The 24633-nt window shown below is 34.8% G+C and overlaps 1 protein-coding gene across 3 annotated transcripts in view; it reads left to right on the top strand.

The window, feature by feature from the left end:
* The window catches only part of LOC123393940 (cancer-related nucleoside-triphosphatase homolog), a 63451-nt gene extending 49265 nt beyond the window's left edge, over positions 1 to 14186 (top strand). For all 3 annotated transcript variants that reach the window (XR_006608765.1, XR_006608766.1, XM_045087307.1), the window contains one exon: positions 13925 to 14186. The gene's annotated coding sequence lies outside the window, so the exon portion shown is untranslated. The remainder of the gene's footprint in view (positions 1 to 13924) is intronic.
* Positions 14187 to 24633: the final 10447 nt, after the last annotated feature.

Genomic DNA, 24633 nt, shown 5'->3' with positions numbered 1-24633 from the left:
GTGATAATTGGATTTATACTAAAATGATACTTGCTTTAGGAACAAGCATTTATGGGTAGATGACTAAAACTAAAAGTACTGCCTTTTCAAACCAAGCAATGTAGACTTGCTCTCATATTTTTTAGTATATTTAAATCTGCATATTACTAAAATTTAAAATATGAATTTTCGCTAGTATTTTAGTATATGTAATTTCAGAGGTTTTTTTTGATGATCCACTTATTCAAGTGATTATAAAGTTGATATAATGATAAAAATATCCTCAGTGAGAATATAAATCATGTTTTTCAGTATTAGAACCAAGGCAGTTTTCATAAAATCAGTAATATGATTCTTATTAATGTAGTAATAAATGCCAATATCTGTGCCTTAATATTTTAAAGTAGACCTGTATTTCTAGTTTATATTAGTATAAACCCTTCCAGGATTAAAATACAGCAGTTAGGCAAAACTATTTTTGCCACTTGGGAAAAAAAAAAAAGCAAGTCATTTCTAGATGATGTCGTGGCTTAGATATAAAATAAAGAGATTTGGGTCTGTTATATTAAAGCCAAATATAAAATGAAGCAGCCTAGCACACACTTGTTTGGAGCTTTCTTCCATTAAAATGGTTCAAATTAGCAGTGGTTTCATTGAAAGGTAAATTTGATAGAAGTAAATTTAGAAATTTTACAGTTTTAGCTTAATTAGTAGGAAAATGAAAACCCACTTGCTGGCGATACGTTTTGTATTGAGCTTTTTTCCTTCGTATTATGTATGTGTAGTAGTTTCGAACATTAGGAAATTTGTGCACGGCTGCACCTAGAAGATCAATAGAGTTGGAAATGTTAGAATCTGTTGTGTTTTTTTTTTAATGTAGTTTACTAGTATTGAGAAAATTTGCACTAAATATTATTAGGCCTTTGTTCTCAAACTATTAATACATTCCTTATCATCTTTTTTGTCTTACCTGTTGGAATGTCTTTCTTTCTGTGAAAGTTAGTGACCTGAAAGAGCAGCCCAAATTTAGTGTTTTAGATAGTTATCTCTGGTAAATTAAATGATGAAAAGCATGGCTTTTATAATGAAATGAACTACAGAAGTACCATAAACCTAACACTGAATATAAAGATTAGAGTGTAAAAGATACACTCTTATGTACTTTACAATAATGCTGGATTGATGTCATAATCTTAAGTTTCTTAATTTTTCATATACTTTATTATAATTTTGCTATAGAAAATTAGGTTAGCGTTTGGCTTATAGTTCAGGTATATAATGCTGACAAGTATATCTAATGCATATTGGACTGATGATCTTTCTGAAAGTTGTTCTGTAAGTTACAACCATATTTTATTTGATTTGTCATTGGTAGTCAATCTTGGATGTTTGTTAGTGGGAGCAGAACCATGGCAGGGAGGGGGCGGGGTTTACGTGTGTGTATTTTAACAGCAGCAGAGTTCTGAAACAGGAAATCTGCATTATCGTATTCGTCCAGAGAGCTAGGAAGGAGGTAATTGTTTCTTACGCTCGTTAAAACCAGTTAGTTGGGCAACTTAAATTTTAGAGGTTCACAGATGTAGGTTTGAACAGTTGTAGATACATTATTTCATAACAGCTCTGAAGAAAAATTGATTAAATTTGTTGAGAGGAATAATCCCTTAGCTAATACACACAAAAATTGTACTTTGGGTTTTGGAGCATTGCTAGCATTATCAGTGACTTGATTAGATATTTTTCTGTGGTTCTGGTTTGCTTACATTTAAATAAAGTTCAGAGGGCCTTGATTGTTCCTTTAAAAAGTATTTGTTTAAAACTGTAATCTTCAATTTAAACAATAGAAGAAGTTGATTATGTGTCAGGTATTTGTCACTGGAAATTATCATTCCCTCTTTGTTAATGTGTTTATGCTCATAATTACATTCTTAGGTATTCACAACTTAATTTTTATCTGTCAGTGGGTATTTGTCATTTTTAAAGCTATATAGGTAGCATTTCATTGGGCTAAATATCAGGCATTGCTTACTGTGCTGTGTTAGGATTATTTCCATTTTTTCCCTTTAAAAACAGCATATTGTGACTATCTTTGCATAGTTTACATTGTTTTCTTAGTGCACATTGTTAGAGTGGGGTTTCTGGAACAAAAGGTAAAACAGTTTCATAGTTCTTTGTTACAGATTGCAGATTTTGTGCCAAATGAACCAATTTATGGTATTGCTACTAAGTAGAAGAATTACTAGCAATTCTTGATGTTACCTTTGAATAATGTGGTATTTTCCTTCAGAAAGTAAGATCTAAGCCTGGCTCAGTTGGTAGAGCATGGGACCCTTAAACTCCGGTTTGTGAGTTCAAGCCCTGTGCTGGGCATGGAGCCTGCTTAAAACAAACGAAACTACAACAGCAACAAAAAGAACTCCACCTAGTGACATCTAAACTTCTTTTCAAAGCAAAAATGTGTATAAACTCTTCAGTCAGGGCAAGTTGGTATAATGTAACAATTTTAGAGGAAGTTGTGAGGTCCTAATTGTTTGGAGGAATAGAAAGCTCCAGTAGAGCTCATAAATTACTTGGCAGTCAGTTTTCCTTTCTGGTTTGCCATTGTGGGCAGCTAATTTAGAAGTGTTAAAAGGAACCTAAAATTTATGTTAAAGTGGATTTAAGTGAATATATTAGAATTCTTTTCTTTTATAATTTGTTTATAAAAACATCATATTGAGTTGCCTTGTAATGAGACATTGAAACTAAAATTAAATAACAGGATATTTCTAGTCCATGCAACCTCAAATCATAACAGCTTCTTATTACAATTCTAATAGCCCTTTACAGTTTATAGTTTTAAAGATATTTCCAGATACCGCATTTGATCCTTGAAACAACCAATAAAGAAATTACACTAGGTGTTAGGATCATCATTTTGCAGAAAAAAGAAACAAAAATATTTGAGGCCCAGAGACTTAGTAACTTACCTGAAGTCATAGGCTTTTAAGTTGCAAAGCTGAGAATGGAACTTTGGTCTTCTATTTATTAAATGACACTATGCACAATGAATCATGGAACACTACATCAAAAACTAATGGTTTACTGTATGGTGACTAACATAACATAATAAAAATAAACAAACAAACAAACAAATGACATTATGCATGAAGTATTTTAATGCAGGCCTGGCACTTTGGGAATATTTAAACAAATGTTCCTGTGTCCTGTGCTGTTTCTGACCACTATGCTTTATTCTTAAAAATCCCCAATTTTTTTGGAGCAATATTTTTAATATTTTTGTAGTTTTCTGTATTTTTTTGAGAAATATTTTTAATATTTCTGTAGTTTAGGCTTTGGTGCTTACGCACCCTTTTCACTTTATAAAATCAGATTTTAGGCAGCATTAATTTGCTCTGTACAGGAATATTTATATGCTTTATATGTTAGGACAAATTGTTCTCAAATAATGCAATTAGCACTTTATCAACTGGAAAAATCAGCATCTCCTTTTTCTGCTTTCCTACCAATATGAATCTTCAATTTAGAAACCAGATACAAACATTTTACACATTTAATAGAGAAAAAGAATACCTAGTCAGAAATAAAAAATCTTGCATTAAATGAGACTCCCGTATAAGTCTATGAGTGGCAGTTGTTTAAAGCATAATTTGATTAGTGAAGTTGCTGATATGGATATAACTGTGACATACATGGAAACTCTTTGTTAATTTTAAACTTGTTAAAATTTGTTGGAAAAAAAATGTAGACCTGATGTAGCTTATGAATCAGTGGCTGAATTTTTTTTCCCCTCACCTGACCCTTAAGCATCTGTTGGTTGATAGCCCTGACAGAAAGCAGGGGAAAAGTTCCAGAAATTCCTGGAAAATAGAATTAAATGCTGCAGTCTTGGTATTTACTAACTAGCTTTCGATTCTTCTTGTCTCCTCTTGTTAGTCTGACTTTATTCCTTCATTCCTGCTGCCGATTCAGCTCAACGTCAGTTCCTCTTGTGAGCTAGGCAACTTCAGGTTTGCTCTTACTGCTTTTTGATCACTACCTCTGTAATCCACATGTCACTTTCTATTTGCCATCTGCGTTCCATGTATGTTACCGCTTCCAGTTAACTAGAATTTTTAAAATAACTTATATGTGATCTGTGGAAGTAATTTTTCTTAAAATAATTGTGGCAGAAAAAAGGTGTTACTGGTTTGAATACTAGTACTGTATACTGGTATTTTAGTTTATAACTTGTTTGGGGATAAGTATATCTATATATTACGTTGAGTAGTACTACAAAGAAACTTCAGAAGTGCTTTATTTTTAATAATTGTACTTAAAATAAGACTGTCTATATTCAGGGACACATAAAATAAGGCTTACAGAGCTATTTTTGGTTATTCTCTATTTGAAAATTCTAGTTAAATTTGTAGTGCAAATGACATTAATTTGGGTACAAGTAAAATTTTGAGACAAGGTCAATATGAAATCTCAGCTCACATGTTTTTTTCTAAAGGCATTTTGTTAATTTGGTGTAACTTAGAATATCCTTTTAGTGTTTTAAGTCAGGATTGGATGTTAAGAACAACCAGTAAAAATTGAGTTAGCTCATATACTAGCTGCATCATTTTATAGTGTGTCAGTTCTGTTATTGGTGAAATTGACTTCTGTGGACAGGCTTTAGAACTTAATTATCATTTATTATTTTCTTTCTTGCAGTCAGCATTCTATGTTTGAGAGGGGATTGTTGCAGCACTTGAATCAAGACTCTCCAACATGATATATATGATTATCAAAACTCATCAATGAATCACTTAAGATCTTGTATTTTATTGTATGTAAATTATACCTGAATTAAAACAAAACAAACTGAGCATGTTTGCTTAGAGGTGGGGTGAAAGGTCATGTACTGAATGTCGTATGTCTGTGTCTGCAGATCTGCCATAGCAATGGTAGCTGTCCCTCTGAGGGCCGACAAAAATTCCTTTTACCTCTCTGCTTACTTCATGTAGCCACTGATAGCAAGGGGAAAGCAGTCTTTTGTTTTGTTCCCTTTGGGAAATTTGGGAATATTTTACATTTGTTCTGAAGTTAAATACTTAAAAGGCAAATTGCTATAGTCAAGATTTCAAAGAGTTAAGGTTTCTATTAGACTTTGATGCTCTTTAGAAGGATTAGGTTATTCAGTAAAGAATGTCATTGGAAAAAAAAAATATCCAAATCGTTACAGTAAGCACTAATGGTATAGTTCTGTCCCATTTGTTTAACTGATAGACAGCTATCACTATGTTCTAGTTGTTTCCCATAGGTTAATGCATTTAATCCTTATCACAACCCTATGTGATAAGTACTTGTTTTTTAATGAAGGTAACACTTTCTGTTTAATTTTTAATTCAAACTTTTATTTAAATTCCAGTTAGTTAGTATACAATTAATTAGTATACAATAATTAATAATTTCTATACCTGAAATTAATACTATACTGTATGTTAACTAACTGGAATTTAAATAAAAGCTTGATTAAAAATTAAGCAGAGAAGAAAAGAAAATGTTACCTCCTAACAGTCCCATTTTACACAGGGAACTGAAGATGGGTAACTTGCAAAAGATGACTTAGTAAGTGAAGCTAGAGTTCAAATCCAGGCAGCTTGGCTCTTGGAGCATATGTTCTTTTTTTTTTTTTTAAGATTTTATTTATTTATTTGACAGAGATCACAAGTAGGCATAGAGGCAGGCAGAGAGAGAAAGGAGGAAGCAGGCTCCCTGCTGAGCAGAGTGCCCATGCGGGACTCTATCCCAGGATCCTGAGATCATGACCTGAGCCGAAGGCAGCGGCTTAACCCGCTGAGCCACCCAGGTGCCCGGAGCATATGTTCTTGACCATGTTGCCACATTGCCTGCGAGTAGATCACTAGATGGCAAAAATATTTGGCTTCCTGCAGTGATCTAGTTAGTATAATTCTTTATGCGCAGCATTTATAAGTAATAAGATGAGAATTTCATATGAAACACTCTCGTTATTTGAAAGTATATCTGGTAATTGCAAGTTAACACTATTCCGTATTAGAAATATATATATATATATATATATATATATATATATATATATATATATATATATGGTTTTCTCAGTTATTTTTATTTGGTTTAAATTGTCCAAAAAAAGCATGTCAGAAATTTTAACATTAGGAAGCAAAAAAGTCAAATTGGACATGCATTGGTATAATTCATGTCATAAGAAATATGTGTCTTATAATTCATTACTCAGTTTTGGAAATTCCAGTGATTCTGTATTGTCTTTTAAAAGTTTTTCAGCTTTAACATTTGATTAGTAAATTCACTTTCATTTGAACCTGCTTCCTTTGAAGCTTTTATATTTTTGTTACTGATTTGGAAATATAAGGAACTCTTAATCTTTTATGAGGCAGCATGGTATAAAAAGCTGGGTTTGTACCTAACTGGTTTGAATCATAACTCAGTACTTACTGGCTGTGGAACTTAATGCAAATTACCCAGTCTTTTTGACCCTCAATTTTGTCATTCATGAAATGGAAATATTACCTTGTAGGGTTGCTAGGATTTTTTTTTTGTTGTTTAAATCTTTAATTTTTTATTTTTTATAAACATATATTTTTATCCCCAGGGGTACAGGTCTGTGAATCACCAGGTTTACACACTTCACAGCACTCACCAAAGCACATACCCTCCCCAATGTCCATAATCCCACCCCCTTCTCCCAAACCCCCTCCCCCCGGCAACCCTCAGTTTGTTTTGTGAGATTAAGAGTCACTTATGGTTTGTCTCCCTCCCAATCCCATCTTGTTTCATTTATTCTTCTTCTACCCACTTAAGCCTCCATGTTGCATCACCACTTCCTCATATCAGGGAGATCATGTGATAGTTGTCTTTCTCTGCTTCACTTATTTCGCTAAGCATGATACGCTCTAGTTCCATCCATGTTGTTGCAAATGGCAAGATTTCATTTCTTTTGATGGCTGCATAGTATTCCATTGTGTATATATACCACATCTTCTTGATCCATTCATCTGTTGATGGACATCTAGGTTCTTTCCATAGTTTGGCTATTGTGGACATTGCTGCTATAAACATTCGGGTGCATGTGTCCCTTTGGATCACTACATTTGTATCTTTAGGGTAAATACCCAATAGTGCAATTGCTGGGTCATAGGGCAGTTCTATTTTCAACATTTTGAGGAACCTCCATGCTGTTTTCCAGAGTGGCTGCACCAGCTTGCATTCCCACCAACAGTGTAGGAGGGTTCCCCTTTCTCCGCATCCTCGCCAGCATCTGTCATTTCCTGACTTGTTGATTTTAGCCATTCTGACTGGTGTGAGGTGATATCTCATTGTGGTTTTGATTTGTATTTCCCTGATGCCGAGTGATATGGAGCACTTTTTCATGTGTCTGTTCGCCATCTGGATGTCTTCTTTGCAGAAATGTCTGTTCATGTCTTCTGCCCATTTCTTGATTGGATTATTTGTTCTTTGGGTGTTGAGTTTGCTAAGTTCTTTATAGATTCTGGACACTAGTCCTTTATCTGATATGTCGTTTGCAAATATCTTCTCCCATTCTGTCAGTTGTCTTTTGATTTTGTTAACTGTTTCCTTTGCTGTGCAAAAGCTTTTGATCTTGATGAAATCCCAGTAGTTCATTTTTTCCCTTGCTTCCCTTGCCTTTTGCGTTGTTCCTAGGAAGATATTGCTGCGGCAGAGGTCGAAGAGGTTGCTGCCTGTGTTCTCCTCAAGGATTTTGATGGATTCCTTTCGTACATTGAGGTCCTTCATCCATTTTGAGTCTATTTTTGTGTGTGGTGTAAGGAAATGGTCCAATTTCATTTTTCTGCATGTGGCTGTCCAATTTTCCCAGCACCATTTATTGAAAAGGCTGTCTTTTTTCCATTGGACATTCTTTCCTGCTTTGTCGAAGATTAGTTGACCATAGATTTGAGGGTCTATTTCTGGGCTCTCTATTCTGTTCCATTGATCTATGTGTCTGTTTTTGTGCCAGTACCATGTTGTCTTGATGATGACAGCTTTGTAATAGAGCTTGAAGTCCGGAATTGTGATGCCACCAACGTTGGCTTTCTTTTTCAATATCCCTTTGGCTATTCGAGGTCTTTTCTGGTTCCATATAAATTTTAGAATTATTTGTTCCATTTCTTTGAAAAAGATGGATGGTACTTTGATAGGAATTGCATTAAATGTGTAGATTGCTTTAGGTAGCATAGACATTTTCACAATATTTATTCTTCCAATCCAGGAGCATGGAACATTTTTCCATTTCTTTGTGTCTTCCTCAATTTCTTTCATGAGTACTTTATAGTTTTCTGAGTATAGATTCTGTGTCTCTTTGGTTAGGTTTATTCCTAGGTATCTTATGGTTTTGAATGCAATTGTAAATGGGATTGACTCCTTATAAATGGGAATGTATTTCCTGTAGTGTGGTACATGTTCTTTGCATCTTTCTAACTTATGATGGAGGTTAAAGTCTTGGGTAAAATCTCAAACTGTGAATAAGAAAGGTGAGGATCTGTGAAAAATGAAACCTTCAGAAGACTGGATGTTTAGATTCTATGTAAAGGAAGCATTGGATTGTTGCTCTGTCAGAGACCCCCACGCCGATTCTGGCCTTTGACTTCTTATATGTCTGGTTAAATTGAACTCCCTCTCACAGCTTCCTTCAAACTAAATGCAGTCTTCTGTCCTGCCTTCTCCATACAGCTCTGTGTGTGAGCCACACTGGCCTGCTTGCTGCTTCCTAATGTTGTATGTATTTCCGCATCCCTGTTCTGTTCCCTGCCTGAAGTGTTCTGATTGCTTGTTTGTTCTTCTGTCTACTGATGTCTGACTGACTTCTTAAGGATTTTCTAACATATCACCTATTTTGTAAAGCTTTAATTAGAATTAGCCCCTCTCTCTTTATCTCTTAAAATATTTCGGTCTTATATTCAGTAGAATATAAGTCATGTGGCACCGCTGCATGTCTGTGTGTCTATCTGTCTTTCCTGACAGAGTAGGGACTTTTCCAGTGCAGTAGTCTTTGCTTACTTAGCCTCTGCTCTCACTGCCCCTTGCATGGAATGTTCACTGTGTGTTTGAATAATTAAGTGAATGAAAGGGGGCCAACTGAGTTTACTTTAATGAGTATATAACATTCCTATTTATGTATAATTAGAGACAAATGGTTTCCTTTGCAACTTTAACTCCTTTATTAGTATTCATAGTGCAAGGATACATTGGAGTTTAGTCCTGGTTAAAATGACTGCATTTCAAGGGGCATGTATTATTGTGCTTTTCTGTAAGGCTGAAAATCATACTAGTGTCTTTACTGAAATTAAGCATTCAGTTGGAAAGTTCATTAGGAGCAGTAATTACTATTACTTTGAATAAGAAATATTTTGCTGTTGCATTGCTCAGAAAAATTCAACTTAAATTTTTTACTTATATCTATTTACAATTTTTTATGTAGGAATTCTGGATTGGTGGAAGCTGCCACTGCTTTGGGTCCCTACTGCTGCCTCATTTGTCTTCTGAGTGTTATTTTCTATATGTTGGTGCTCCCAAGACAGGGTTACAAAGTAAAGATTATTCACTTTCAGGAATTACTACTGCTGTAGGCTTGACTTGAGCCTCCAGTCTCTCTCTTTTTTTCTTTCTCATGAACGGACATAATACCCAAAATATTTTGATAATTGAACATAGTTCTTTGAATGAGCTATGTTTTTAGGTGGAACTACTTTCTTAGGTGAGAATGATAGATGACAGCTATTATTTGTAATGTGTGATAATCCTAGTAGTTTTGGAGTCTCCATAGTAGAAGAACCCTTTGAGATTGGGGGTGAATTTATATATTCTTAAATTGACAAAATTGCCACATAGTAAATGCTACTTAAATCTTTTTTCATTACATATTTGTGTGTATGTATGTGTATATACATATATATATATTGATAGAAATTCATCATTTTTTAAAAACTAAATACAGAGCTGAATTTAAGTCACGTGGGACAAAACAATATTTTGTCATGATACTTGGTAAATAGACCTGGAGGTAATTATAAAGCAAACAATTTTTAAAAATCTCTTACAGAAATAGTGCAGGCATTGTATCAACAACAGAAAATAAAAAACAAAAATGAGAAAAATATATATTCCCACCTCCTAGAGATGATTACTTTTAGTACCTTAGTTTGTAATCTTTTTGTCTACATATGTCTATATGGGTATATATGCATTCTTATTCGATTATGGCATAATGCTGTGTATTCTCTTTTGAAACCTTTTTTTTTTAGTCAGTAATGTGTGCTTTTCCATTTCAGTCATCTTTTATCTCATATAATGCCCAGATCATTTTCAAATTTCTCTGGTTGGCTCAAAAATGTTCTTTATGGCTTGTTCGTCTAGAACAATATCCAGATAGCATTGTACCTATGAACTTGGCTCTTAGAATCCTTAAGTCTTTTTTTTTTTATTTAAAAAAATGTTTTGGAAGATTTTTATTCATTTATTTGACAGAGAAAGGCACAGTGAGAGAGGGAACACAGCAGGTGGAGTGGGAGAGGGAGAAGCAGGCTTCCTGCTGAGCAGGAAGCCTGATGTTGGCCTGGATCCTAGGACCCTGGGACCATGACCCAAGTGGAAGGCAGAGGCTTAACGACTGAGCCACCCAGGCACCCCAACCCTTAAGTCTTTTAAAAATAAGGGATACCCATTCCTCCCCTCCTTGCCTTTTAAAAAGACATTTGAGCAGAGACTAAGTCATATGTTTCAGACCTTTTGAATTTGTCCAGTTTATTCTCATGTCATTTAGCTTGTTTTTCTATCTCTTGTATTTAATGTAAATTAAAATTTATATCTAAATACTTGGTTGAGTCTCAGGTTGAAGATACGTTGGATATCCTAGGTGATGCTGTGTCCTTCATATTGTATCACACAGAAAGTTACAGGATCTCTGCTTAACTTCCTTGGTGATGCCCAGATTGACCACTGAAATTGGGTGGTGGCAGTCTTTTCTGCCCGCTGTTCAGTTACATTGGTCTCCTTACATCATAAGGTATTTTGGGTGGTGTTGCTTTGGCTCTCTTAAGAAAAAAAAAGTTGAGTTCTTCATCATCCACTAACCTGTTGGTTTAGAACCAGTTGTTGATCCTTGCCTAAATCAATAAATTTATTAGGGTTTGCAAAATGTGATTTTTAAAGTTCTATTCTTTTGTGTTTATTAACACAATGTTTTTCTGTAAAGTAGATCTTTACTGTATGAAATGGTGCTATTTGGTTGTCGTGAAATACAGCACCTACAGGAAAAGTAGCATAAATACTTAATCTCCCTCTTTTTCTACTTTCAGAGTAGAGAAAGAACTGTTCTAACAGCCACTTCAAAAGGTGATAAATGAAAAATAGTTTGTTCTTTTTTTCCTTTGAGAGTCTTTATATAGACTCAAGGGTTTTAATTTTATTTAGGGTGTTTTAATTTACTACCATTTAAATTGTTTCTTTGATACTCAGTTTGTTAGAGCTTTAGGTCCTGGGATGTCCTTCATTTTAGCTCCTATATCTGTCTGATAGAGATCATTATCTCTTGAATACCTTCCTTGTCTCCTGGCACAGAAAAATATTCCAGACTCATCTTGTACCTTCCTGTCACAGACCTGGCATCCATTGTAGTTCCAAGTTTAGTACCTTTTAATATATTAAATACTAGAGATGCAGTCTGGGTCCATCTAGGGATTGTTTGCTGCTAAGATTGATATGCTTTTAGGCCATTTCAGTGAAAAGACCTAGAGAACATAGATTTTTATAAACATGAGTTCATATTGATATTTCTAATTAAGCTTTTTACTTGATTTCTTGATTTTATACCTATAATCATAAATCTTAAAATCATTAGTAAAATTTCATTTTTTTGTACAATATAAAGCAGAAAGCTTGAGGATATCAGTACTGATAATAGTAAAAACAAACTTGCAGAAGAAGTTTAAAATTTCTTTGTAGTTCTTTTTTTTTTTAAGATTTTATTGATTTGAAAGAGAATGGGCATGAGAGAGAATATGAGCACAGGGAGAAGAGAAGCAGACTCCTCTGCTAAGCAAGGAGCCCTGTGTGGGGCTTGATTCCAGGACCCTGAGATAGATGTGTAACCAGCTGAGCCACCCAGGAGCCCCTCTTTGTAGTTCTTTTTGTTCTTACAGTGCTTCCTACCAAGAAGTACAGTAAACTTGAAGTAGCCAAATAACTCCTGTGAAATAAACTCTATCTCCTGGTTACCAATTTGATATTTAATTGGATTTGTTTGTTGCTGGTTTTAGTGTATGTTTTCCCCCTTTGCCACTCCTTCTCTATGAAGCAAACATGTTTATTGGTTTCTCAGTTATCATTTGTGTGTGTGCAAATGCACATGTGTGCTGAGAAGTTCAGATTCAGGCAAATTGTGTGTAAATCTTACTCATTTTATCCAAAAAGAAAATATTTTTTGTACAGAAGGTAGCATATTGTATATGCTATTGTGTGAGGTCTTTTTTCTTTTAATGAAAGGTTTTTATTTTTATTTTATTTTTTAAATTTTATTTATTTATTTGAGAGAGAGAGAGATGGAGACAGATAGTGAAAGAGCATGAGCAGGGCAGAGGGAGAGGGACAAACAGAGTCCTGGTTGAGCAGAGAGCCTGATGTAGGGCTCTACCCCAGGACGCTGGGATCATGACCTGAACCACAGGCAGATGATTAACCGACTGAGCCACCCAGGTAACCCTGTTTTTTTTTTTTTTTTTCCCTTAAAAAATTTTTTTAGGTCTGTCCAATAAGTGTGTGGTAAAAACTATGGATAAAACCTTTTAAAAAAATAATTTTAAAAAGCTTTTAGTAACTTGATAATTATTTTCAATTGAAAATAATACCGAAATTAACTCAATAATGTGAAAGCAGCCAAAAGTGATGAAAAAAGATCTACAAAAAGGCACTGGATTTGGTGAATTTTGGATTGTACTTGAAGATCAAATGGGGTCCAGGAGTAGGTAGGTGGAGAACTTCAGGGAGGGTGTTGAAGGGAGGCTTGGGGCAGATCAGCTTGGCTGTTTTGGAAGGTATATCTCAGAAAAATCACGAGATTAGAGAGAGGAATAATGGTACTCGGGAAGAAATGAGGTCTGCCACTATTGACAAATGGATAGAAATGTAGATTGGTTGGTATTTTTTTGTTTTGTTTTGTTTTTTTTTTTTTTGATGCAGATTCTTCTGGAGCACAGAAGTTTGTTTTTATGCTGACTACAGTGTGTAACATAAGTAAATAGAATGGCATGCTAAATGTTGATTACCTTGATGGTGAATGAGGAAAGCTTTCTACCTTAGTTCAGTATTACTAAGTCACAAATACCAAGGACTTGGAAGAGATCATTGTGGTTGTCTCAACCTAATGTTGTGGAGTAGGAAATTTAAGCCTGGAAAGATGAAGTCATGCCCAGGTTATACAACGGGATGGCGGCATAAGCCAGGTCTTAAATCTGGCTTCCTAATTCTTAATTGTCTCTACTTTTCTCTATGCTGTGGTGCCTTTTGTAACAATGAAAAATGAGAAGTTGTGTAGCTTTTTTTGTTTTTATTTTGATACTTGATTTTTGTCCCAAGGTAACTTCAGTTCTGATTTATAGTCTGTGGTTTTTGTTTTCATGTTTGTGGGCCTAAATAGTGTAAATGTAGAAGTTCCTTTTTTCCTTAATTTTTATGTACTTACTTTTAATGTACTAGGTAAAGAGATTTGAAAATTATTTTGCCATATAATTATTTTGAGAATTTTGGGGGGAATTAATTTAATGTACCTGTGTTTCTTAATTACACATGATGGTTTATAGATAAATACATTTGACATCCTTTTACTAGCATAGGTATAGTGATTTTTATAATCAGCTAATGTTTTACAAAATGTACATGTAGTTTGCATTGTTGTATATTTCAGATGTTTCCTTAACTTAAGTACTCAAATATTTATCCCAACATTATTGCTATGGGGTTTCCCGCAGAAAGACTTGAAGGCGTATACAGGAACAATATTGATGATGCAGTAAGGTAAGAACTCTTAATTTTCTGTTGCAAATATTGATGTATTCATGCTATATTTTCATTTAGAGAAGATTTCTAAGTCTTAGAAAATGATGTGCTTTGTGATGTGAACTCTTTTTATTATGTTGGTGCTCTATAACTGCTTTTTGTTTGTTTAATGGACCTAAATGGGATACAGCTCATTTGATAAGAACTAACCTTTGACATGGTTAGGTGTATATAATAGGATTTCCTGGATTCCTTTTAAGGCTTCTTACCAATTTAAGTCCTGGATTCAGTTACACTATGGTTTTTGTCTTTTATTTCACAATGGGGGATTAGATTTAATCCTTGAGTGTATTCAGTCACTTAAATTTATTCATTCTAAGGTAGAGATAACTGATACCATGTATTTTTTACATAGAACAGTTTATAATGGAGCATAAGTATACTAAGCATTTGAAGAAGTAATTTGGTACAGAGGATCTGGACAGGAATTGCTGGGCAGACCAAGGCCTGACTTTGTCTCTTTTATAAACTTGCATGATTTTTTAAGTGTAATTATTATCCAGCTTGAAACCGTATTTCTCAAGACTGATTTAAATAATTTTAACACATGTATAACCTATGAGTATGTGATATATTTTATGAGAGAAGGAATTTGTTTCTGTTGTAGTCTTAATATATTTTCTCATTTCAAAGCAAAAATATATATGTATGAAAAATTAACTGTAAACATCAGAAAATTTAATGGCTTTTAAAGTTTAAAATTTTGGATTATTTTGTTTATCTTCTTAGAGAAATCTCTTTCTTGGAGACTTTCAATTTAAATATTTGATTAGAATTAATGTTATCTTGAATGGGAGCACACTTTGTAAAGCATTATGCAAATGTAGAATCCTTATATAATTGAGTATATGAATTGTCTGTGTCCTTATTATGAGCTAGCCATAAGTTGTTTTGAAAAGTGGTTAATTTTTAACAATTTGCTTTGAACCAATGTATATATTTACATTTTGCAGTATTGAGTTGTGTCCAGTTGGACTGTTGTTGTGTTTAAATTGTTCAGAATTTTAAAATCAGTATCAGTATCTACAAAAAGTACAGAAAAACCAGACTACTTTTTCATAGTTTTATTACAGTTAGAGGTACATGGGGCTGTCAGAAGTACTGTTTAAGAATTTGAAAATAGGGAAATAAATGTGTCTTCTCATGGTTGGGCAGGACACAGTTGGAAGGATGCATAATATAAGATCCACGAGAGTAATAGCCTGATATGGCTTAGTCAGTGATAATACACATCTACAGAAAACACAGTGGGTGATGGAAAACAGAATGACGGGTGTAAATTTTGCATCGAGAGAGATGGAGAATCTGGAAAATAAGCAGTGCATTTCCTGAAGTGCAGGAGTGTTTATTAAGCCCCCTTAGGACCTAGATGAAATACCTTGCAGGTTGATCTGTTTTATATTACTGCTACATAATTCTGTATTCAACCAAGTACTACTTAACCAGATCAGATTAGTACTCATGTGGAAAAAGAGTATGAATACTATGGATAGAGGACACGTTTTTGGGTCACTGTAAGGGCCTCCTTGTGGTGAGTTTACCTGGGGTGCTTGCTCCCTTTGCTCTCTTCTGACTGTGAATAAGTCACTGAAGCTGATTGATCATCTTTAAGTTACTGATAAAGTTCGGTTTCTGGATCAGCACATTTCATTTTCAGACCTTGGACTGATACTCTCACCAAGAAAATACTGTGCTACCAGTGCTGTGATCTTTCATCTTCCAACTTTGAAACTCCTGCCTTTAAGCCACTGAATTAAGATTCACAAATTTAATTTGTGAAATAGTAACCAAAGTTGAAGTTTATTCTATCCACTTTAATGTATCTATTTTATCTAGCTTTTGTCTTTTTCAAATCTGTTATTCCTTAAAAAAGATTTATGTGTATGGTTTGTTATTTAGCCAGTAGTTGCTTTAGCCAAATGATCTTGTCACCCTTTGGCAAGGGTGGTAGCCTGTAAATGACGAAGAATGATCTGCTGAGTAGAATAGCTATGGCGTGCATGCCTGGCTTGTCTTGCCCTCCTCCTCCCCTCCAGTTTTGTGACTGGGGATATATATGACTATTGAGGCTTTCGTTGGCTTCATTTGCTCACTCCACTCCACTTATCTTATGAGAAAAAGGAGGAACAGTCACCAGGAAGGTAGCTGTAGCTTTTCCTCTATGAAGTAAAATAATTTCCAAGAAGAGAATTAACTTCTCTAAGGGATTGGCTATCTCTAATACCTAAATGATTCATTTCCTTGATTGGTTCCCACAATATGGGAAATAGTAGTAATAAGCAGTAGTGATTTCTTTTTGGTTCAAAGATGATAAAGTGATAATGAAAAGCGTGTCTTTTTATCTTCTTACAAGTTTTCTCATAAACGTATTTCCATTTGGATTTTCCTTTGCCCTATCTATTTGAATTTTTACTTCTCTAAATCCATGTTTTTTTCTATGATTTTCCCCCAAACAAGAAATATTGTTCCAGGTTCAGGTTTTGTTGGTGTTGTACATCTTTGCTCTGAGTAAAAGAAACTGAAATTGCAAATGCCTTTATGCTTAAATTATGCAGTATTAAAATGTTTTGGGATATGGATTGTTATGGCAACGTGAAATTTTATACTTAAGGTACTCAAGTAACAAATATTTAACTTCTCCTTTTGAGGTTACCTCCTAGGGTTAGGAATTAATGTAAAAAAATAGAAAGTGGGGGAGAAGTGAACCAAGTTGGAATTTTTTACTATGTTAACTACAAATGTTAGGCTTAATAATCAGAATTGACATGTCAGGACAAGGACATTTCAACAAAGGAAGATGAAGAGCTAACTCTTCCCAGATTGTTTTTTCTTCTTTTCCTCTTAGTCCTACCTTCTCTTCCCCTCCTTTATTGCCATTAAGCTCTTGCTCTGACCAGCTGGTAATTTGAAACAATGTTTTATTCAGATAATTGATTATTCTTGGATATGTGTGGTAATCTTATCCCCCTGGGCTAATATTGAAATTACCCTAATTTATATGTTATCTGGTATAAATCTAAGCAGCCTTTTACAAAATGATGCATTATGTGTTTAACCGACATAGCTTAAGAACTGTTCTGTACTTAATAAATCAGCCAAATGTAGGTTTAATAGAGGTGAACTGGCTTTCTTACTGCAGAACCTTTAATACATTACTATGCCTTGCAAATCTCCCAAGAATGAAATTCGAATATGCTGCTTTCCTTTTCCTTTTTTTCTTTTTCTTCTCCTCATTCTCCCTTCTCTCATTTCTTTTGTACTGTGTTAAAATAACATCTTTCTAAAACAGTGTTTCTTGGAGCACAACTTGGGAAGTGTTGAAAATGAAAAAAGATGCATCTAACAATATTTCCTCCTAGTCTGAAATCAGTACGAAGTAATTTACTTCCCCTTTTATTGGAAAGATTTTAGATGCGGTTAGATTCCCATATTTGTCATAAGAGAAGGCTTAGAGCTGAGCATTCTGATACATAGTGATTTAAAAAAAAAGACTTTATCCATTGTCTTCTATACTATCAGCTTTTTTGTTCGTGTGTGTGTGTGTGTGTGTATGTGTATATATATATCCTCCAACTTTCCTGTTTTATACATTCTTCCCAAAGAAATTTAAAATAATCTTCTCTTAATTATATGTTGATCTCTCAATCAGCCTTTTATTTATGTGTTAATATCCGATAAAAAAGGAATTGTTTGTCTTCCCAACAATATCATTATTGGCTGTTCAGTTCCAAGAATTAAAAAGAGAGTATATAGAGGAAAGTGTCACACTAATTTAGAGGAAAGAGTATTGTTTCCATTCTCCATTTCAACAATTTTTGACTTCTCTTTTATACTGTCTTTCTTTTTCCTGCTTCCTTTTTTCTCTTTATTGTGGCAAAAATTACATAACATAAGATCAATCATTTTAAAGTGAACAATTCACTAACATTTAGTACCTTTCCAGTATTTTGTAACCACCACCTCTCTCAAGTCCCTAAACGTTTTTAATACCCCAAAAATAAAAGCCTATACCCATTGGCTGCCTCCCACTTCTTTTGTTAGTTTTATTTCCTTACAAATAGCAGATCCTTGATAGATTTGACAGTGTTTATAGTATCTGCATCAATCTAGCTTTTAGGATTTCAATAATAGGTAACACTTATTTTTCATTATTTCTGTTGTATAAGCTGTTACATGTGTCATTTTATTAAAAATCTCTACAATTAATCTGTCCCCATTTCATATATGGTTTAAAAGAAGTTAACTTCCCCAAGTGCCATAGTGGGTAAGTAGTGAGCTGAGGGTCGAGTCTAGTCTGTGAGATTCCAAAGCTGATTGTCTCAGTAGCCATATCTATCAGAGGATGAAATGTTTTACCACATACATATGTACACCAGAATATGCCTATATAGGCATATTCCAGAAAATTTATTTAGGATTTGAGTTTCCAGGTTGAAAAAAAGCTATAAAGTGCCAAGCACAACGAATGAAAACAGGCCTATACCAGGCAGTTATTACAGAATTTCTTTAAGAATATCAGAAATAATGAGAATGTCTCAAAAGCTTTTGGGATCATTTAGGAGGGATTAGGTATATATATATGTCATCTAACTTCTCATAATCTAAGAATCTAATTTAAAGATGGAAGATGGAGGACTAGCACTTTACAAGTTCTGCATTCAGCCTAGAGTTCTGTATCCAGCCAAACCATCAGTCAAGTGCAAAAGGAGGAAAGAAAGACCTTCAAGAACAAGAAAAAAAAATATATCCACCATGCAACATTTCTTAGGAAATTCCTAGACCATGTGCCCTAACAAAATAAGAGAATAAACCATCAAAATAAAGAAAGGGGCTTTAAAATTTCATTTTAAATTTTTCTTTTTCTTTTCTTTTTTTTTTTTTTTTTTAAGAGAGGGGTCAGTGAGGGGGCAGAGGGGAGAGGAAGAGTCTTAAGCAGGCTCCATGCCCAACCCAGAGACTAATGCGGTGCTCCATCTAACATCCCTGAGATCAGAACTTGAGCTGAAGAGTCAGATGTTTAACCAACTGAGCCACCCAGGTGCCACTAAACTTTACCATTTTAACCATTTCTGAGTGTATACTTCAGTGGCCTTAGGTACATTCATATTGTACAGCCTAAAACTTTTTTTTCTCCTACCACACTGAAATGTTGTACGCATTAAATAGTAGCTCCCCCATTTTCTCTACTCTGAGCTCTTGGCAACCACTGTTCTACTTTCTGTGTGTCTGTGTATGTAACTATTCTGGGCACCTTATATAAGTGGAGTCATGCAATCTTTGTCTTTTTGTGACTGACTTAGCATAGCATGTGACTTCGTTTAGCATAATGTCTTCAAGTTGCACTCATGTTGTGGCCTATATTGGCCATGTTTTCTTCCCTTGTATGTATATAGCACATTCTGTTTATTCATCCATGGATGGACACTTGAGTTGCTTCTGCCTTTTGACTGTTGTAAATAATGCTGATATGAACATGGGTGTACCAGTATCTGCATCTTGCTGCTTTCAGTTCGTTTGGTTGTATACCCAGAAATGGAGTGGCTGGGTCAAATAGTGATTCTGTGTTTAATTTTTTGAGGAACTACCATATTGTTTCTCCCAGCAGCCGCATCATTTTTTCATTCTCAGCAGCAAGAATAAATGTTCCAGTTTCACTACATCCTTGTCAACACTTGGTATTTTCTGAGCTTTTTTTTTTCCTCATTCTTTTTTTTTTTTTTTTTTTTTTAAGATTTTATTTATTTATTTGACAGACAGAGATGACAAGTAGGCAGAGAGGCAGGCAGAGAGAGGAGGAAGCAGGTCCCCTGCAGAGCAGAGAGCCTGACATGAGGCTCAATCCCAGGACCCTGGGATCATGACCTGAGCCGAAGGCAGAGGCTTTAACCCACTGAACCACCCAGGCGCCCCACTTTTTTTTTTTTATAGAGCCATCCTAATGGGTGTGAAGTGGTATCTGTAACTTGAAGAAATCACACATGTCAGCTACAGAAGCAGAGACCTGAGAAACTTCCTTCTCTCTATGAGCCTTGGTAACTGACCTCTCCTGCAAAGCCCCTTCCCCAAAAGCAAGAGGAAAAGGATGGGGCATAAAGCACCCTTATTTTATCTAGACTCTTTCTAAGATTTTTCCCATTCTTTTTACTTCTGGAGAATGATAGCTGATGATTGCTTCGTTTGCTGGGAACCAGCGCTCTAGGAAATTCGTGTTAGCCACTTGGCCACTCTCATGTACCCTGGCCCTCTGTTTTAAAAAATGAAAAAATGCCAAAAGAAGGTTTTAGAAACAGAGGTATTTAAAATGTGCACATTGGACACATCAGTACTTCTAGCGTACACACTTAGAATGACTGTAATTATCTTGAAGCAACTTACAAAGTCTAAATTTGAGGTCTATGGTCTCCCTTCTTGGAAGGCCTATTTAAGCATCTGGTTGATTCAGTCTTATATTTCTCATCACCTAATAGGAGGCCTTCCATCTCTTTCCTCTTCTGTTCCTCTTTTAAATTTGAGTCTAGACAATATAGCTCAAGTTCCAGAGGAACCAGAAAAATGACCAATGATTTTCAGTTTTGGGGACTCTAATTTTGCGTATGATCTTTTTGCCGCATGATCTTTTTTCTTTTCATTGAAGTATAGTCAACATATATGTTATATTAGTTTCAGGTTTATAATGTAGTGATTGGAAAAATCTAACAAGTATAACTGCCATTTGTCACCATAGAATACTCTGACTTCTATTCCCTTTCATCACCATGACTATTCATTCCATAACTAACCTGTATCTCCTGCTCCCCGTCACCCATTTTTCCATTTTGTCCATAGCCATACCTGCTCCCTTTTGTATTTAAGGGTCTGTTTCTGCTTTCTGTTTGTGTTAAATTTTTTTTTCAGATTCTACATATAAGTGAAATCATATGGTATTTGTCTTTCTGTGACTGACTTACCTTGCTTAAGGTAATACTCTATATCCATCCATGTTGCAAATGCAAAATTTCATTCCTTTTTAATGGCTGAGGTATAGTCCATTGTTTGTGTATCAATCATCTCTTTATTCATCTGTCATTGGGCACTTGGGCTGCTTTCATAATTTGGACATTGTAAATAATGCTGCAGTAAACATAGGGGTATATGTATCATTTTGAATTAAAGTTTCTGTTTTCTTTGGTTATATATACTTATTAGTGGAATTACTGGATCATAAGGCAGTTCCACTTTTAATTTCCTGAGGAACCTCTGTACTGTTTTCCATAGTGGCTGCACCAATTCACATTCCCACTAACAGTACATAAGGGCTCCTTTTTTTCCACATTCTTAACCAATACTTGTTTCTTGTCTTTTGGACTCTAGACGTTTGGCAGTTGTAAGGTGGTAAGGTGGTAACCTCAGTGTGGTTTTAATTTGCACTTACATAATGATTAGTGATGTTGAACATCTTTTCATGGGCTTATTGCCCATTTGTTTATCTTTTTGGAGGAATGTTTAGCAGTTTGTGTTTTTGTTGTTGAGTTCTAGGAGTTCTTCATATATTCTGGATATTAATCCCTTATCAGATATGTGATTTGCAAATATTTTCTCCCATTCTCTTGCTTTGTTGATAGTGTTCTTGATGAACAAAAAGTTAAAAGTTTGAGGCAGTACATTACAATTTAACGATTTTTTGTTGTCTGCCTTTGGTGACACATCCAAGAAATCATTGCTAAACTGGTATTATGAAGCTTTTCTTCTGTATTTCCTTTTAAGTGTTTTATAGTGTTTGGTCTTTTTTGATTAGATCATTAATCCATTTTAAGTAATTTTTGACTATGTTTTAAGATAAGGGTCTAACTTAATGCTTTACATGCACTTTTCCCAACACCATTTGTTGAAAAGACCATCCTTTCCCCATTGAATGGTCTTTCCACACTTGTCAGAATTTTTGACCGTATATACAAGAGTTTATTTCTGGGTTCTCTATTCTAGTCAGTTGGCATATATGTCTGTCTTCATGCCAGTACAACACTTTGTATCTTTATGGTAGATTTTGAAATCAGTAATTGTGAGTCTTACATCTTTGTTCCTCTGATTCAAGAGTCTTTTGGCCATGGAGGGTTTTTGAGAGTCCATATGAATTTTAATGGAATTTTCTAGTTCTGTAAAAAAAAAAAAAAAAAAAAAAGTTTTGGGGATTTTTGAATGATATTAATCTGTAGATTTTGTTGGATGATATTGAAATATTAACAGTATCAGATTGGGGTGTCTTTTTCATTTTTTAGGTCTCTAATTTTTTTTTTCAACAGTGTTTTATAGTTTTCTCTGTATATCACCTCCTTAATTTAAGTTCTTTCCTAGATTCTCTTTTTTTTGGGTTTTTATCATGGATGGAATTTTCCTTTTTGGATTGTTCATTGTCAGTGTATAGAAGTACAGCTGATTTTTGCACATTAATTTTTTATGCTGCTGCTTTTTATAGTTTGTTTATTTGATGATTTTTTTTTTTTTGGTGTGGAATCTTTAAGGTACATGTAAAAACATATAGAACATGTCATCTGCAAACAGAGATAATTTTATTTCTTCCTTTTTAATATGGCTGCCTTTTTGGATAGAAGTAGCAAAACAGACTTCCTGTTTTGTTATTGACCTTAGAGGACAATTTTTGTCTTTTACCATCACATGTCATGGTAGCTATAGGGTGTGGAGTTTTTCTTTTTAAATCGACTTTAGTTTTTGGAGCTATTTTACATTCACAGCTACATTCAATTAGAAGGTACAGAACTTTCCTGTATGCCCCCTGCCCTCACACATATATGGTCTCCTTCATTATCCTTGCGCTCTACCAGAGTGGTTTATTTGTTGTATTGATGAACCTGTACTGACATCATTATCATACAAAATCCATAATTTCCATTAGGCTTCACTCTTGGTGTTGTGTGTTGTATGATCTTGGAAAAATTTTAATGACATGTATCCACCATCATAGTAACATACCTAGTGGTTTCACTGCTCTAACAGTAGTCTGCAGTCTGCCTATTTGTCCCTTTCCTCCCAGCCCAGCCGCTGGCAACTGCTGATTTTTTTTTACTGTCTCCATACTTCTGACTTTTCTATACTGTCATATAGGTGAAATCATCCAGTATGTAGCATACAAAAACTCTGGTACTATCCAATATGGCAATATATGAAAAACCCACAGCATGCAAAATGGTATGGCCACTTGGAAGACAGTTGGTAGTTTCTTAAAAAACTAAACATACTCCATAAAATCAAGCAATTGTATCCCTCTGGGTAGTTACCCACAAGAGTTGCAAACTTATATTCACACAAGAATGGATGTCAAGTCTTTAATGCCTGGCTCCTAAATGAGGAAAAAGGGGGGAAATGAAGGGAAAAAATGGGCTCTGGATCTTTAAGTCCCCTGGAAGCCTTTTCCATCAGTGGGGATTTCAGCAGTGGTGGCCTGCTTCTGTGTGTGCAGGTGTGTAATCAGAAGCAGCAGCCAATGATCAGAACACAGATCTCTGATATTTGGAGTACAAGGTCCCATAAGCTGGTGTAGGCTGTGCTAGGCATATGTGCATGGCTTCCTCTTGCTAGGTGAGGGGGTGGGCACTGGGGTGGGTAGCTGCTACCATAGTGAGAGTTGAAATTGACTGAAATTAACTGTGAACTGTGATTTACTGTCTAAGCCTTTCCCTAGAAGCTGCAAGCTTTTGAATAGACTCCAGGATTCCAAAATAGTTACACTAGTCAGATTATGCCAGTACAATTCTTGTTTAGGTGGGGAGATGGATTCCTGGTGACTCCTACTTTGCCATCTTCCCTCAACTAATTTCTTATTACAAGTTTTTTTTTATATCTTTTGGAATACGTGTTTATGTATTCCTTTGACAAAAATAATTTTAAAGTGCACTTTGGCAGCTCATAGGAGTTCATAGGAATTGAGGAAAGAAAAGACTTCTAAAAACTAAAGACTGTATTCTCACAGCTGTCTTTAATGAATTCAGATTATTATATATTGAAATTATTTGAATGAAGTAAGGTATAGTGTGTCTTAGATTGTACTCTATTCCACATTTTGAGGGTATTAACTCTCTGCTCTTAAGTTTTTAGTCTACTTTCCAAGTTATCTGTAGTTAAATTTTCCCATTTCCCTTTGGAAAGTGCTGTTTTCTTGCTTTTTTCCGCTTTTCCATTGTATCAAATTTATAAGGCAGTGAGCCAATTGTGGGCATGAAATCCTTGGGAGGAGAGAGGAGGAAGTGGGAGGGGCAGCCATGGTGAATGTTTTCCTAAGTAATATTCAAGTTCTTTGAGAGAACTTACCCTTCCCCCTTTTTAAAAATGCTGTGATATTTTCTCTTAACACTTTTTTTTTTAATTTTTTTTTAATTTTTTATTTTTTATAAACATATATTTTTATCCCCAGGGGTACAGGTCTGTGAATCACCAGGTTTACACACTTCACAGCACTCACCAAAGCACATACCCTCCCCAATGTCCATAATCCCACCCCCTTCTCCCAAACCCCCTCCCCCTGGCAACCCTCAGTTTGTTTTGTGAGATTAAGAGTCACTTATG

This window comes from Mustela putorius, unplaced genomic scaffold (assembly GCF_011764305.1).
Source record: "Mustela putorius furo isolate JIRA1106 unplaced genomic scaffold, ASM1176430v1.1 tig00001093_pilon_pilon_pilon, whole genome shotgun sequence".
Lineage (NCBI taxonomy): Eukaryota > Metazoa > Chordata > Mammalia > Carnivora > Mustelidae > Mustela > Mustela putorius.
This window is presented reverse-complemented; position numbering and strand designations above follow the sequence as displayed.